Raw genomic sequence first — 16,792 nt, 5'->3', positions numbered from 1 at the left:
GCTACAAAAGGAACCATGGATAAATATGGTCAGAGTATTTTCTATCTATTTGAGTGGGATGACAATATAAAATTATGTTTATTCTCCCCAAATTAACTTGGAGGATGAAGATAAGGAATTTAACCTATCAGATATTAAGACATATTAACAGTCTTTTTATGGCAAGAACAAGGTAAATAAAATAATGTAACAGAAAAGAGAGCTCAGCGCCAGACCTATGTGTATAAAGGAAATTAAGAAATGTCTTACTCCTAAAATCGGATCCTGTGGCAGATTCTATTCCCAAAGATGATTGCAACATCATCTCCCCTCCCACATGTGCTTTTTACAATGTGACTTTGACACTTTTTGAATTTAGGAGTGGGGTGTATGTTCTCTCCCCTCGATTCTGGCCAGGTATGGACTATAGTGGAAGTAATGCTAAGTAATGGTTTCTTAAGCTAAGTTATATAAAGTGGTACAGCCTTTGCCTTTTCTCCCTCCACCACCCCCTTGGAACTCAGCCATCACAATGTGAGGAGGCCCAAATAGCCTGTGATGAGGTGCAAGTGAAAAGGAACTGTGGCCCCCCAACCCTCAGCCTTAGCTGGACTCCCAGCTGACAGCCAGTATGAACTTGCCAGCCATATAAGTGAAAGTGCATCCTTCAGCCCCAGAGCCATCTCGGCTGACATTCCATGGCACAAAGGAACCATCCTTACTGATCTCTACCAACAATGCAGGTATGTGAGCAAAATAAATATTTGTTTTAAGCCACTACATTTTGGCATGTTTTGTTATATAAGTTTTCTAAACAGCTCTCTGGCTCATATCATATACACATATTGACTCTAAATGTTAAAGGTAAAACAGTACAGTTGGTAGAACAGTATATAGGAGAATATCTTTGTAACATAAGAGTGGAGAAGAATTTTTAAAGCAAAACCCCAAATGTACAAATCATAACTGAAAAATTGATGAATTCAATTAGATAGAAATTAAATAATTCTGCCCAATGAAAAATTGGTAAAGTTAACAAACAGATAATAGTTTGGGAGATGTTCCTAAAGTATCAAACTCTATGGGACTAATATTTGGAATTCACAAGGAGCTGTTGCAAATCAATAAGAAAAGGGTAGGAACATCTATGAAAATGTGGGCAAAAGAATAGAAATTGGCAGTTCGCAAGAATACCCATACTACTAAAAAGCATATAAAGATGTTCAAACTCACTAGTGATGAGAGAAATAAAAATAAAGTATGAAGATATGTCATACCCATCAAATTGGCAGAACTTGAAAAGTCGAGTGTATTTGTTTCCTGGGGAGGCAGTAACAAAGAACTAGGTGGCTTAGAGAACAGAAATTTATTATCTTATAGTTTTGGAAGCTAGCTGTCCAAAGTCAAGGGGTCGGTAGGGTTGGTTCCCTTCGAGAGCTGTAAGGGAGAAATTGTTTCACCCTGTCTCCCAGCTCTGGTGGGTTGCAAGCAATCTTTGGCATTCCTTGGGTTATTGATGTATCACTCTAATCTTTGCTTTTATCTTCACACGGTGTTCTCCTTATATTGGTCACTTTACATTGTCTTCTCTCTGCGTATGTCCGTCTTTACGTCCAAATTTCCCCTCTTTATAAGGATACCAGTCATATTGGATTAGGAACCACCCTAATGACCTCATCTTAACTTGACTGTATCTGCAAAGATCCTATTTTCAAATATAGTAAATTCTGAGCTACTGGGGTTAGAACTTCAACATATCTTTTTGGGAGACACATTTCAATCTATAACACTAAATATTGCTCAGTGTTGCACAGGGCTCAGCAAACAATGCATGTAGACCAAATCCAGCTTGTGGCCTGTTCTAGCCCACAGGCTAAAAATGAATTTTACATTTTTAAAGACTGTTACTTAAAAACTCTAAGAAGATTATGTGACAGAGACTGTATGTAACCTGCAATGCCTAAAATATTTACTGTCTGATCCTTTACAGAACAAAATTTTCAACTCCGGAGACTAGCAGAAGATACTATGAAAAGATCCTGGGATTGATTCTACAGGCTGTAAGGAGCCATTTAGTACTGGTTAACACTACCTCGTTGACACTTAGCTAATATAATAGCTCTTATTATGTGCCAGGTACCATTCTAAGCATTTACATATGTTAACTCAGTCCATTTTCCTCTAAACCCTATGAGGTAGGTACTATTATTAGCCCCATTTAACAGGTGAAGAGATCAAGGCACAAAGCATTAAAGCACTAAAGTTGGGCTTGGCTAAGTTCTCTCAGTGGCTTTTCTTCAGGCGTGCTGAGAATTGGCAGAGTATGGTGGTTAAGAACAATGGGTTCTCATGCTATTCTGCCTGGTTTGACTCTTGGCTCCACGACTTAATCGAGTCTCTAGATATAAAGTGCTCAGCTTAGTGCCTAGTATAGCATGGGAGTTAGGTAAGTGTTCTTTGTTATTACGTGATTCTGCAGAAGACAAATACCTTCATGTTACTGTAATGGAATGGAGAATATTATTCACTAGAATTGGAGAAAAGCCATCATAGAGGGAGAACTACGCTTCTCAGGGTGCTGTGCATGTTGGGAACAGTCACAGTGAGTGTGGTGTGTAAGTAAAGATGGTATAGATTGAATGAGGAGCAGTATGGTACGTGGGGTGTGTGTGGTGTGTGTGCACATGTGTGCATATATGTGAGACTGTGTGTTTTCAGCCTTTAGCATAACTGTAAAACTTTGAAGGCAGGATGAAATGTCTCAGAAAGATTGATTGGGAAGATTTCTGGGTGAAGTGATTGCATAAAACATAGAGAAAATCCTCAAACTGATGTTTTTCAGAGCTTCTGAAATCATCTCTGTGTTTTCTTTGAATATCTATTTTGAGACTGGGTCGCATGGGGGCCAGACTTTATGAGGGTTATATTATATATCGACTGCACATAGTAACTAGTGCGGGCCTCGCCGCCCATGATCCTATATGAGTATATCTAAAAACTCAGGCACCCAGTGGTGGAACCAGCTTGCACCACCTTGCAAGAGCTAGTTGTGCATAGATATTCCCTGCTCTGCCTTTCAGTGATGTTACACTGGTAGCTTGAACTGGCCTTGGTGGAGGTTCGAAAATGCTACAAATCAGTTTTTTTCCTTACTTCAAGCTAATTGTTAAGTATCTACTAGTATACCACTGTGAGCATCAGACTTATCTTTCTTCTCAGCTCCAAATTTTTTTTGTTACCTAAGAGTATAAGGATCATGGTAACAAGCACAGAAATATGAGGAGAATAAACTTATTTCAATGGAGAAATTTTATTTTTAATAGATAGGCTGAATTGCTATTGGTTTTGTGGGCTTTTTAAAATGTTTCATGGTAATTTATCTAATTTAGATGTCAGAAATTCTAGGGAATCACAGTAGATGTAAAATGATTATTTTTTATGTTAATGGTGTGTGTCTGTGTGTGTATGTGATAAAAGACTTTTGGGTAGGAGGGAGCTGATGTGTAGTAGGGATAGTTATATAAAAAAACAATATATTTTGACCAATTAGTTCTCTGTTTCATTCAGGTTTATTATTTTCAATTTTTTAAAAAATTTTTGGTGGGAGTCTTTTTTATTGTACATTGACTTATTGTCTTTTCGCTAGCATATTACACGGAAAGAAGTGCATTTAAAAATATATATTTAATGCTAAACATTCCCTGAGAGGTTGAAAGATTACTGAGTTGTTGCCCAGGCAAGGTTGAGTATTATGTCAAGACTTTGGTTTTTCAACAACAGCTAATTTTCAATAAAGAGATTATCCTGTAAAATTGAAATAACTTTGGAAAGGAGTCAGAGTTTTGCAGTTATGTTGTAGAAATTTGCTATTTTCAATGGTGAGCTCTAATTAACACAAGAATGCGATTTCAGATGACATTGAAGAGGGGCGTAAGTGCCTTTGTTGTGTGACTCTTACTGTGTGTGGAAGAACCAACTCTTGTGGAAAATGTAGACTTTGCAGTCATTGGAATATAATTATGTGTGTTTTGTTTGTTTTTACAGAACAGATGCAAGACAAAGAACATAGTATGAGATATTGGAATGTAATTTTGGAACATATGTTTCCAAAATTATGGAAACAGTCTGGATGATAAATAAATCCTTTCAGCCTCAGAGGGTACAGGCTTGTAAGGCTGACGGAGAGCTGGGTGTTGGACAGGGAGGAACGTGGTTTAAGTAACGGGCTGAATAGTAAGCACATCAAAGCCATTAAAGCATAAACCCCCAGATTTAAAAATGTGAGAGGCAAAAGATTATGTAGCGTGGTCTGGCGGCTTTATAGAGCCCGTTTCAAATGAGGGATAGAACAAAAGAATGTGCGATTGAAGCTCTTGAAGAGATTTATTTCAGGAGAGAAGCAAACATTTTGCTCTGATACCAATTAACCAGGAAAAAGCACCACGTCATAAATGCCAATATTAAAAATGTAAATCCCACACCCGAGGATGTACTGAAGGCAGACAGGTCACAATGCTTTGAAGATAGAATGCATAAAGAGATAACAGGAAAAGAGCTCTCTAACCACCCAGCCTACCTGCTTAGTTCTTCTGTGTCCTGCCTGCTGGTAAGATTTTTAATGGGGAGGTAGCTTCCCATTTTGGGTAGTTCAGCCACTTGTGCTGTTATGATGTGAGATTTTGATCCTGTCCAACAGAATTTATCATGGGAATCCAGAAGAGCCCCTTTATCAGACTGTTTCATCTGTAATAGCCTGGAGATGCTTCGGAGTTTTTCTATATTATTTTGGCTAGCATAATTCACATTATGGATGTATAAAGGTCTTTACAAAATGCAGAGTGAAAACTATCAAGTCTATATACAGTACTTTTATGTCTTTTAAAGTATATTCACATCCATTAACTCAGTTATTCCTCACCAAAAGCCTGTGCCAAAAGAAAGGCACATAGAGTCTTCTTAGTCTTTAGAGCTTGGGATGGATTTAGGATGATTCAGCCCAGTCCTCTCATAGTACAAAAGAGACCCGGGGAGATTGAGAGATATTTATACCCATTAGCCTAGTAGGGAAACTGAGCAAGGGGAGATCTGAGCTTCTCAGGCACCAACAGCATTTTGTGTTGAATCTTGGGTTTCTTTTATTGACAATAAGGCACCCCAGTCTTCCAGGAAAGGAAATACACTAAAAAGTCAAATAAGAAGTGTTGTCTGGAATAGAGATGTCTGTTGTTACAAAACTATTCAACTCATCATTACTGAACGGAGATAATAAATCTCTTTACCTTTTGTATTTTGGTGCATTGAAACATTATCTTTTACGATCATAGGTGTTGCTTCATTATTTAAAGCATACTTGTTATTGCAGGAAAGACAAGCTCGTGTTTGATTTATAATGGAACGATTGTGCTTTGAGTTAAATGAAAGTTCAAAGGAAAATGAATTCTAAATAAGAATAATTGAAGAGATTCAAGGTTCATTTGAGTTTATATTCATCAAGGCAATTGTCTCCAGAAATCCTCTTATTTAAAGCAACAGGACAGATCGTAACTTATAAACTTTGCCATTATGACATCACTTTATTCTATATATCATAATCAGAAATGTTAAGCCTCAGCAGTAATTTATACAAAACGTATTGTTACAGAGTTATAAATGTCATTAAGTGGTAGACTTATGCCTCAGTGTCATGCAAGTTGAACCCTGGCTTTAAAAAAATTACCCATAATGCAAGTATTCTATAAAAATATTCTGTCTTTTCTCCTCCAGAGCAGCTTCATATTAAAGGTTCAGTTTCATTTTACACCTGTACTCTGCTCTGGGAAGTGCAACCTTTATTTCTCCTTCAAGTTTTTAAAGTCACCTTCTTAATTCTGGTAGAACATAACTCAAACAACTGAAAATGTTAGGAATGGATTTACAGTCCCTCTGGCTACTCTCTATCTGGGATGGAAAGGAAAGTGAAGCTGGAGATAACTTTTCCTGCCATCAAGGGACACCTAGAGAGAAGAGGTGATGAATTGTAATGTGCCAACTAGTTTTGATTATTCAGGGACTTGTGATGGAATTTGTGGATTCTTCAGGTCTCTGGTTTTTATTTTGATGAATTTTACTGCTCAGTGGTACCGCTTGGTGGCCAGGACCAACCATCCACCTATCGCAGGACCCCGAAGGGATAGTGGCAAGGAGACGGCCCCTTTCTGAGCATCTACGCAGGGTAGAATTTTCACAAATACATTGTATCATTAAATCTTCACAATAAACCTGTAAGGAAGGTACTATCATCCTGTTTTTTAGATGATAAAGCCTCAGTGTCATTCATTCATTTCTTGAATCTTTATTGAATATATTCTATGTTCTAGTCCCTGGGAAAAGATGGTGAATGAAAGACATGTGGTTTCTGCCCTCTCTGAGCTTAGAATGCAGCAGGAAAAAAGAAATTGGACAAATCATCCCACATGTAAATTATAAAATAACAAATGGTGATATGTGTTTTGGATAAAAATTATAAGGGATTATGAGATTCATAAACAGGGCATCTGATCTAGTTCGTAGGGTCTGAGAGGGCATCCCTGAGGGTGTAACCTTTGAGCTGACAACTAAAGGATGGAGCAGAAGTTGTCAAAGTTTGCACAGCTAGTCAGCAGCATAACTGGGATTCAAACTCAGGTCTGCCTGATGCCAGATTCTGTCCATATTGCACTATTAGCCGCTGTTGAAACTATGCACTCAAACCAGCCCTTTGACTCCAGCCACCAGCCAAAATCCACCAGCTTCTGCCTCCATGGACTTTGTGTCTATGGCAGTTGGTGGTGGCTTGGAGGCTGCGGTGGCTCCTATGGCTTCTCAGCCAGTAATACTGGCAACATAAATCAGCCCTTGCTCTCTGAGCATTCTTTCCATTTTCTTCATCGTTCTGTCCAGATTGGACTCGGGCACTGGTGTTAGGGGCGACTTCTGGCATTACTCCTGATGGAGAGAAGCCATCCGAATGCCAGAGGTGGGCCTGATTAATGACCAGCTCAAGCCAGAGTTCAGAAACATTGCTTGGGGCTTCTCATACTTTCCAGAGCCTGCCTCCTAGTCTAACTCCCTTTACTCCTCCCTATCTCCTTGTGTAAAGCCATCCTCGGGGTTGGCTACCTGCTGGAAAAACTCCCTGACCTGCGGAGGAGCTGTAGCAGGGAGTCCTGTTAGCAGCTGTGGGAGGGTGGTTGGAGTCCGACCAGAACATTCCTCACTCATGTTTCCACCCACTCCGTGTCTGCAGGGTGAGCTGCCCTGTTGGACATGGTGGCTGCCCCAGAGCCTCACCTTCCAGACAGGCACAGGAATGGGAGAAGCTGAGGATGGAGGTGAGAAGTCCGGGAAATGGCACATTTTTCTGGGTTCCCTGCTGATTTTTTCCCCCCTCTGCCAGATTATAGCAGGGGCAGCGATTTGTCAAAGAAATTGAGGCATTGGATGACTCTTCAAAAACACTCCTTCAAAACAAAACAAAACAAAACAAAACAAAAACAACAAACTCAAAAGAACCTAGGAAAAAAATCTTTCTCCTTAAGCTTAAATTTCCACCATTGGTGATTTATTCTTTGAGTTAAGCAGCATTGCCTTCTTGCTTCAGTGCTTTTGTTAAAATGCATACAGTCTCTGGGGAAGGAAAGTTTTTAGTCCCAGTCACTTTATTGTGAATGAGTTTATCATTTTTCTTTTCTATGCTTGCTGAAAGTGCAGCTGGAGGGCATCCACCTGGATATGTTGGGGTATAGGTTGCTAAAGTAGGGGGTCATGGGAGGAGACCACTTTCACGAGTCCCAGCTCAACAGTCTGCCTTTTGCAAAAAGCAACAATTTGTTATGATCACTAGAGGGCGGTAGTAGGCCAGCAACTGGCCCTAGTGCTTTTTACCAATTCTGCAAACCAAAGTTGGCAAATATGCATTATTGGTGCTCTCTTTTTCTTAGAAATCTGGAGTCTCTCCAAGATGGTATGAATGTGTAGGTTAGGACACCGCAGTGCAACTACCCAGAAAATAAAATCTCTGTATAGGTAAAACAGATAGCCAATAGATTCTACTGATGGACTTTGATACTTTTCTGCTACTGTTTTTATTATAAAAATATACTGAAAAATTCTCAGAGCCGAAGTTCAAATGAGAACATTTGAAGCCAAATTGGTTTGTCAAATGCATATCAGTGACCTCGATTTCATTAACGGATGAAAACTTACACACAGATCAGATCAGATATATTTATTTTTCTGATTGTAGAGAACAAACTCTCTTGAGGAATGGTGGAAAAAATCCCCCTCAGAGTCAGACATATATTGTACTTTTACGAATGGCTCTGTTCTTACTCAATAAATCTTGCTTAGCAACTTACCTCCAGAGTAAATAATAAATCACCACCGAAAACTCTAGGCATTTAGCTCTGTCTGTGTAGTAAAACCTTGCGATGGTCCTGACAGCATTTTGTAAAATCATAATTGCTTAGGGAAAGTGATTCTGGATGTTTTAAAATGTTTAGAATTAAAGAGTAGCTGTTCCTTTGAGGAAAATTATTCTAATGCAGTATGTGTGTGTGTGTGTGTGTGTGTGTGTGTGTGTGTGTGTGTTATCCTTTATATAAATTCTAGATTGTAATCTACAGACCTTCATCATTTCTATTAAGAATGTACAAGAATTTTACTAGAAGCACAGCCACATGCATCATACTCAGGTTTTATAGGAAACTTTGGGCAAAGATGCTTAGCTATCTATGCACAGTATACTATATGTAGGCCTATCTAATATACATGAGGGCTGAATTGTTTCCTCCTAAAATTTATATGTTGAAATCCACTCCCAGTACCTCAGAATGAGACTGTATTTGGAGTTAAGGTCTTTAAAGAGATAAATAAGGTCATATGGGTGGTTTCTAATGCAATATGACTGGTGTCCTTATAAGAAGAGGAAATGTGGAGACAGACATGCACAGAGGAAGACACAGAGAGAAAGCATCCACCTGCAGCCTGGTCTGCCCCCTGCACCAACCTTGCGGGGTGAGGGAGTAGTCAGGCCCCCATGCACTCCTGGAAGCCTTCAGAATGAGGTGTTGTTATCTTCTGTTCAATTCTCTGTGTTTCCTTCAGTAGGGTTTGAACTCTGTGGGCCAGGACCACATCTTATTCATTTTCGGTGACTCAGTGACTACTCTAGTGCTGGCACACAGTAGGTGCTCAGTAAATGCTTGTTTCATGAGTGAAAATCAGTAACGACCTCATACTGTGAATAAATGGTAGTCTGTTACTCATACACCATCAGTGACCAGCTTATGGGGGACCCGTTTTGGACACATTGTTGGCAGTTGGTTTAGCTTCCTCTTTTCAAACATGTACTTAATTTTAAATGAGCTGCGAGGCTAGCCAGGCACCTGACACCTGCTAGCACTCGGTGAAGCTGACATTTAAATCCAAGAGACTCTCCCGTTAGTAAGAATGCTTTAAAATGGCTGCTCCTGGGGAAACCACAACTGTTCTTGAAAATTAGCCTTTTCAAGCAAACAACATTTTCATTCTGATCAAAGATCCACTTTGAAGACTTTTAAATTGGGATTAAAGTGAAGTGAGGATTAAGGGACTAAGAACTGTGGGGAGCCCTCATCAGGACCTTCGGTTCTGTGTAAAGAATGGGGAGGCCACCCTAGCCCAGAACTGGCTCTTCTCTCTTTTTTTTTCCTAGGTGAAGGAGATGGGTGACCCTTACGCCAGAACTACAATGGCTAGAGACCCTCTATTCAACATTGGATTCTAAGAGACACGTTTAGACCTGTATCTGTTCTTTCATGGCTCTGTTTATAAGAGCCTAGAGCATCATGCCAAAGAGGGTTGGGGGGACTCAAAGGTCAAGGCTTGACCCAGACCTCCTTGGAAGGCTTCCTTACTCTCTGCCATGGAACAGATTTTTGACTTCTTCCTACCCTGGCCCCATGAATTTCTCTTTTACCATATTTAGACTCAGAAAAGTATCTTTTATTTTTAATGAAACAATGTCTTGTATTTCAAAGTTCTTAACCCTTTGATGCATTTTTCGATCTTTGATCTCACTTGGCCCTCATAGGAGACAATAGAATAGTTTTCATTTTAGACATGTGGGATTAAGGTGCAGAGAGAGGAAGGAGGAAACTAGCCCAGGGTCATACAGTGAGGCAGAGCTGAGGTTGGGATTCAGGGCTTCTGACTCAGTACAGAGCTCTTTGTTTCCTGCTTCCTGATTTTATGACATGATTTTTGCATATGAATAACACGTGCCATGTTTCAAATACACAATCTCTTTTAATTCTCACTTCTCTGAGAGATAGAGACTCTGTCTCCCTCTATCTATATCCAGATGGACAGCCTCTTCTCAGTCAGGCAAATTTCTGCAAGATGCAGCTCGAATGTAATGCCAAGGAGACTTTCCTCTGATTTCGCTGGCAGCTCTGGGTGCTCTCTCTTCACTCTTCTCTTGAACTTGTCTGTCTTTTCCCTCCATGACATCCATCCTATGGGATGGTAATCATTGGTCCTATGTGTAGTTTGAGGTTATCTTTTCTTTTTTTTTGACAGGATTCAGCACTGGGTAATAATATTATTTCTCTTTCCTTTGCAATTTCATCTAAAGTTTTGTTTCTTTGGTGTCCTCTATAGTAAAAGAAAGTGTATTATACATCAGGGCACATTTGACAGATGCAAGTGATTGTACTAACAGTGGGATTATTTCCCTACATGTCTAATGTATTCGGGCTTCTTTCAAATGAAATGAATTTAAAACTCATCCTTAAAATGAAATGAAGTTTTTTTTCTTATCTACTTCCTTCTTTTCTATGGATTTTAAAGCCTTTTTGTTTTGAATATGAGGAGGATATCGTGTTGCCTGTAATTTACTTTAAAATACTTTGACATAGCTTGATTTTATCTTTATATATATATATATATATATATATATATATATATATATGTAGATATACACATGTGTATGTACCTGTACACACATATACACTTGTGTATATAAATATATACATATATATGCACATACATCTATATCATCTATCATCTATCATCTCTTGCTTGTGTGTGTACATGCACACACAAATGTACTGTCATGTTGGTATATGTGATGTGTACGTATTTGTGTGTAAATTTATTTTGACCTATATCCTGGTGGACAATCTGTTATCCTAAGAGGAAGAATACACATCCGGGGTAGATAGTGTTTTGAAAGCTTCTAATCAGAAGCCCACATGGCAGAGGCCAACCTCAGCTGTCTTTATGTCTAACCAATACCAGAGGCCTTCTTATTTTTCACAGTTAAAGTAAGTAGGGTTCAAGATCTATGGACTGGCGAAATATATTGCAGAGGCCCTCTATACTTGCATAAATGGGGCATAGGAATTTATTCCTGAAGTCTATACCTTTCAAAATGATGCCAGAGGCTTCATTCTGAAATGGTCCTGTACCCAGCAACTGATCGGAGGATTCTGGTCTCATGAATCTAATTATAAGGTCAGCTGAAACCTGCCACAAAATCATTGTCATGTTTGCCTTTGGTGAACCTAACAGTTTCTCCAAGGGCAGAAAGCTGGAACTTCTTCAGGCTTACAGACTAGGTTGTACTGAGTGTTGTGGGGCTTGCGTGCTAAATGAATGAATATATATGTGGCAGAATTTGGTTTGAGACAATTTCATTATAATCGAATGTGAGGGGAGAGAGAGCCTCCACTCACATCTAATTATTGGATGCTGCCCATGTTTACTAGAAAGAGACTAATAATTGTGAACAACCAAAGTAGGTAAGATGACAGCAGAAGATAATGGAGTAACCAAGTTTATGTCTTAGAGTGGTCTTTGTTCTATTAGAATTAATTTATTTCCATTTTTATGATATTCAATGGTCAGCTTTCTCAATATTGCAAGGGCAACTAGTAAAATATCCTCCAAGTAAGCAACAATAAGAATATGACATCTTCAATGTTGTCTTAGGTTCATCTCATCATATCTCTGAAATTTAGTTTAAAAATGCAACGTGGGGCCACGGATGAAATGGACATCTGTGTGACAAGAGAGGCAGGAATGCTTGTGAGCACACAAGAGGGCAGTAATGATGGCAGCACTGCTGTCAATCCAGGGCCACTGGGGAGACTCTTCAGCAATATCAACACATTTTGCCATATAGGGCCTATTAGGGTTGAGAGGAGAAGATTGATGCAGATTTTGTGAGAATCACCCTTAAAATCCAGGGGGAGCTCAGCATGATACAGCTGGTTGGGCAAGACTGCCTTGCCAGTATCGGATTTTCTCTCTTTTCTAGGGTTGGAGGATACAATTTTTTTTTTTAATACAGTGATAATAACTTGGCAAAAAAAAAAAAAAAGTCTGTACATAGAAGAGAACCCTAGAATGAAATATACCAACTGTCAGTGATGCTTGTCTTTGGATCCGTATCAAAAAATATGGATAGTATTTTTTGTTCATTTCTTTTTCCAAATCATTTTGGTGCCAGATCATTTTGAGGCACTCAGTATGGAGTCCTCTGGCTTTGAATGAGTCGGGTGTGGGGTGCCCAAGCTCTGACATGGCCACAGGCTGAGAGCACTCCAGGTTGACCCCTTGGGCTTTGCTGGGCTTATTATTAGAAGAAGTATCCCAAACGGGGAAGAAAGATTTTTCTCAATGGGGAGATGGAGGCTTGGATCATCTTAAAAATGTGACCTTATTTTATATCCCAAGTTTCTAAAACAGGTCATGTTAGTTATAGAAGTATTTTTCTTTGCTATTACATTCATATATATATTCCTACTATCTAAATAGACTCACTAAATTAAAGGTTACATACTATAGTCATTGAATGGCTATATTAGTGTTCAACTAACCATACCCCTATATTTGGAAATTTAGATTCTTTCCTTTTTCATTGTATTTATGATGAATATGATTGTGCCAGAAGCTTTTTTGTTTATTTGTTTCTGATAATAATGCTGGCTAGTATTTACGGAACCCTTTATATGTGCTTGACTTCGCAATAAGCATTTTACAAACTTTTTTCATTTAATTCTTACAACCACTCTGTGATTAGATACTAACATTACATCTATTTTACAGATGAGAAAATGAGGACTCACAGAGGTTAGTATATTGCCCAAAGCCACCCAACTGAGAAATACTAGACCCTGGATTTGAATCTAGGTGCATTTGATTTATCAAGTCTACTTTCTTGTTCACTATACTCCCTCCTCTGTATTTGGGACCTTTTCCTTCATAGGTTTATAGAAACAGAATTACTGAGACAAAAATCACGTTAACTTATAAGTCTCCTATCATCTTTTGCCACCAGTATGTTTTATCTCATCCTCATAAACATTGGGCATTATTATTAAAATAATAACTATAATTTTATTTAATTGACATGTAAGGATAGAATCTTATGTTTTATTTGCATTTATTTGATTACTGGAAAAGGCATACATTTTCCCACATTTACAAGTTAACTATAATCCCTCTTTTCTGCATTTTCTGTTATGCTCTTTGGTTTATTTCTCTACTGGGGTCTTGGTGTATTTCTTATTGATTTGTAAAAGCTATTTACAAAGATTTAACCCTTTGTTACATTGCTGCTTTTTTCCTCTGTTAGTTGTTTTCTAGTTTCTTCACTATCTTTAAAAATTTTTAATGCAATGCTTTTTTCCCCATCTGACTTTCCTCTGGTTTTTTTTTTCTATTGTCCAAGAATGAATTTTTTTTATTCAGTGATGAATAGGACTTGGTCTGATCCTTAAGCACCTCACAAAATCTTTATTAGCATTCATTTATTGTATAAGCACCTATTTAATACCTACTTTGTGTAAAGCATTGTGTTAGGTGCTGGGGTACCAGAGTGTATGTGTGCTGGGATGGGAGAGGGTAGGGAGAGGCTGCTTACCCTTCAAGAACTCCAAGTCTAGTTGAGGAGTAGGGTCAGGTCCACATGGAAAATAATAAAATGACACAGGACAACATCCTGTGATAATGAGTGACTAATAAGTTGTATAGTCAGTACTATAAATTTAGGTGAAGTAGGAATCCAAATATTACTCATAAGAGTCTACCAAACTCACCTGATCTTTGGTTTCAGGTAAAGCTGAGTTTAATAACAGGTACTGACACTTATTTACCATATGATTTTGATAAATTACTTATGACCCTCTTAGAGATAATTTTTGGGGGGCAAAGTCATGCTTCATCTTACATTTAAATCTAACAAATGCATGCCAAGATGTGAGACAATTTTAGGTGGCTGTGATTTTTAGGTAAAGATATTTTATTAGGCTATTCTGGAGTACCTAAATCATGCCAAGTGTAAGTTTACACCCTCCTCTGAATTCAATAGAAGTCAAATTTAGAATGCAACCCAGACTGTCTTAGTTACTTTGTTTCACTTATTCATGCTACTAATATTTACTGGCATTTAACTATAGGGACTTTTATACCTCATTTAATGTGTATTGGCCTTATCGACAATTGTCCAAAAGCCAGGATAACAAGATTTTCTCTCCAAGCAATTGAGGACCTATATACCAAAACAGTCTTTAAAAAAATATTTATGGATATACACAGTCTGACTGTTCATAAGTTCCAAATGGAAATGTTAGCGATGAGCAAAATGGTGGTGGTGGTGGGATGCTCCAAGGAGCCCTTCGACGACCTTGTGTTTAGGGGCTCAGGCTCTGAGACTGATATTGCAACGTGGCTCTAAAAGCTGCTTGAGAAGTTGGCATCCAAGATGAGGGCTGCCAGCCCAATGAGGACTAGTGATTATTGCTCTAGAAGGTGGTGACTAAACCTCTTTCCACTCCCAACTCAGACAAGGCAACTCAGCCTCAAGACCTGGGTCCAGTGATGGTAGGACCCCAGAGTTGCAGCCAGTTTTTTTACCCTGTAGCTAGCAATACACGTCCACTTCCCCAGTCTCCCACCAACACTGAATGTTATCACTGTTTTAATTTTTGCCTTATGTCAAATACTTTTCCATCTCAATAAATAGACTTCCATAAAATCATTCTTAATGAAAACATGGATTTCTATTACCCAAGATTGCTATAATTTTGTCAAGCAATCTCTTATTGGATGTTTAGATTGTTTCAAGAGTTTGTCATTTAATTCTTCACAAAACTCAATTTAATTATTATTTTTTTCTCAATTGCTGTCTAAAAGCAGTGCCAATATGGACTCCCACTGCAATGTAGAAAAATGCAATTTCTTTGCACATCAATAGAGATGAAACAATTAAAAAAAAATTGTTTGCCAGTATGATGGATGGAAAACGGGATTTAGTGATTAAATTTGCATTTCTTTGATCATTAGGGGAAGTAGCACATTTTTCACATTTATTTGGCCATTTGTACTTGCTCTTTGTGAATTGCTTGTTCACTTTGCTATGGGTATGATCATCTTTTTCTTATTGATACATCAGAGCTTTTTACATATGGAGAACACACATTTAATTTTAAATGTTAAGATTATAGTTAAAAGGAAAAGTGATCAATATGAAAAGAAAGTACAAACATAACAGTGTCTTGGCCAGTCCCCAGTCTTGTTCTTCTCTAATTCATTGTCTGTGCAGAGGTTAGAGTAAGGGCTCTAAAATGCAAGTCTGATTGTGTCATTATGCCTTTAATAGCTCCTGACTGCATTAACATATAGTCTAACTCCCAAATGCAGAGTAGGAGGCCTTTTGTGATGGTCTTGCTTGCCTCTCCAGACTTACCTCTCCTTATCTCTTATATCCAATTCTAAGAGCCATACATATTGAATTACTTTCAGCTTTCTGTAAGTGCCAACCTCTCTCCCTCTTTTGGGTATTTGTACAATATCCTCTGTCTGTACTTCTCTTCCAATTCTTCTTTTTCTGTTAACCATTCATCATTCAAGTCTGCCTTGGACACCGCTTCCTTTAGATTAGCGATTCTCAAATGTCCTCAGAGACATTTGGCAATGTATGAAGACATTTTTTATCATCACACTGGGGGAGAGGTATGCTAATGACATGTAGTGGTGGGGTCAGGGGTGCTGCTTAATATTTTACAATGCACAGGACAGCCCTCCACAACAAGGAATTCTCTGGCCCAAAATGTCAATAGTGCTGAGGTTGAGAAAGCCTGTTTTAGACCTAAAAAGTATTTGCTAATCTTCCCACGCACTCCTGCCTACTCTAAGACTGGTTGTGAATCCCAGGATACCACCCTGCTCTTACCATGTTCACAGACCTACTACCTCGTATTGTAATTGTTGTCTAGCTAGAAGCTTCTTGAGGGCAAAGAATGTGTTTTGTTGCTCCAGGGTCCAGGGTTGGGAATATGGATCAAAGAAACAGCTTAGCACGGTGTGAACTGGAGAGAGAGTGCCTGGATCTTTTTTTTTTTTTTTTCTGACAACACCTGGTCTCCCTAGGTGGTCTCCCATCCAAATACTAACCAGGCCCTACCCTGCTTAGCTTCCGAGATCAGATGGGATCGGGCTTGTTCAGGGTGGTGTGGCCGTAGGACAAGAGTACTTGGATTTGAATCCCAAGCTCTGCTACTGACTAGCTGTGTACTCTTGGGCAAATTACTAATCTCTTTGTGCCTCAGGGTCCTCTTCTGTAAAATGAGGATGTTAATAGTACCTACCACATAGAGTTATTAGGAGGAATATATGGGTTAATATTTGTAGATTGCTTAAAGAAGTAAGTTCTGTATAAGAGGTAAATAAAGGAACAGGAATGAGATAAGCACACAGTAAATACTTGTCAACTGAATGACTGGCGCAGGCCTCACTCTGGGTTTGGCCG

The 16,792-nt window shown here is 38.7% G+C and overlaps 1 pseudogene; it reads right to left on the bottom strand.

The window, feature by feature from the left end:
* Nucleotides 1–16,388: 16,388 nt before the first annotated feature.
* Nucleotides 16,389–16,507, bottom strand: LOC120622240 (uncharacterized; annotated as a pseudogene).
* Nucleotides 16,508–16,792: the final 285 nt, after the last annotated feature.

Source organism: Pteropus medius, unplaced genomic scaffold (genome assembly GCF_902729225.1).
Source record: "Pteropus medius unplaced genomic scaffold, Ma_sr-lr_union100, whole genome shotgun sequence".
NCBI classification, from domain to species: Eukaryota; Metazoa; Chordata; class Mammalia; order Chiroptera; family Pteropodidae; genus Pteropus; species Pteropus medius.
The sequence above is the reverse complement of the archived record's forward strand: the minus strand, read 5'-3'. Positions and strand labels throughout refer to the sequence as shown.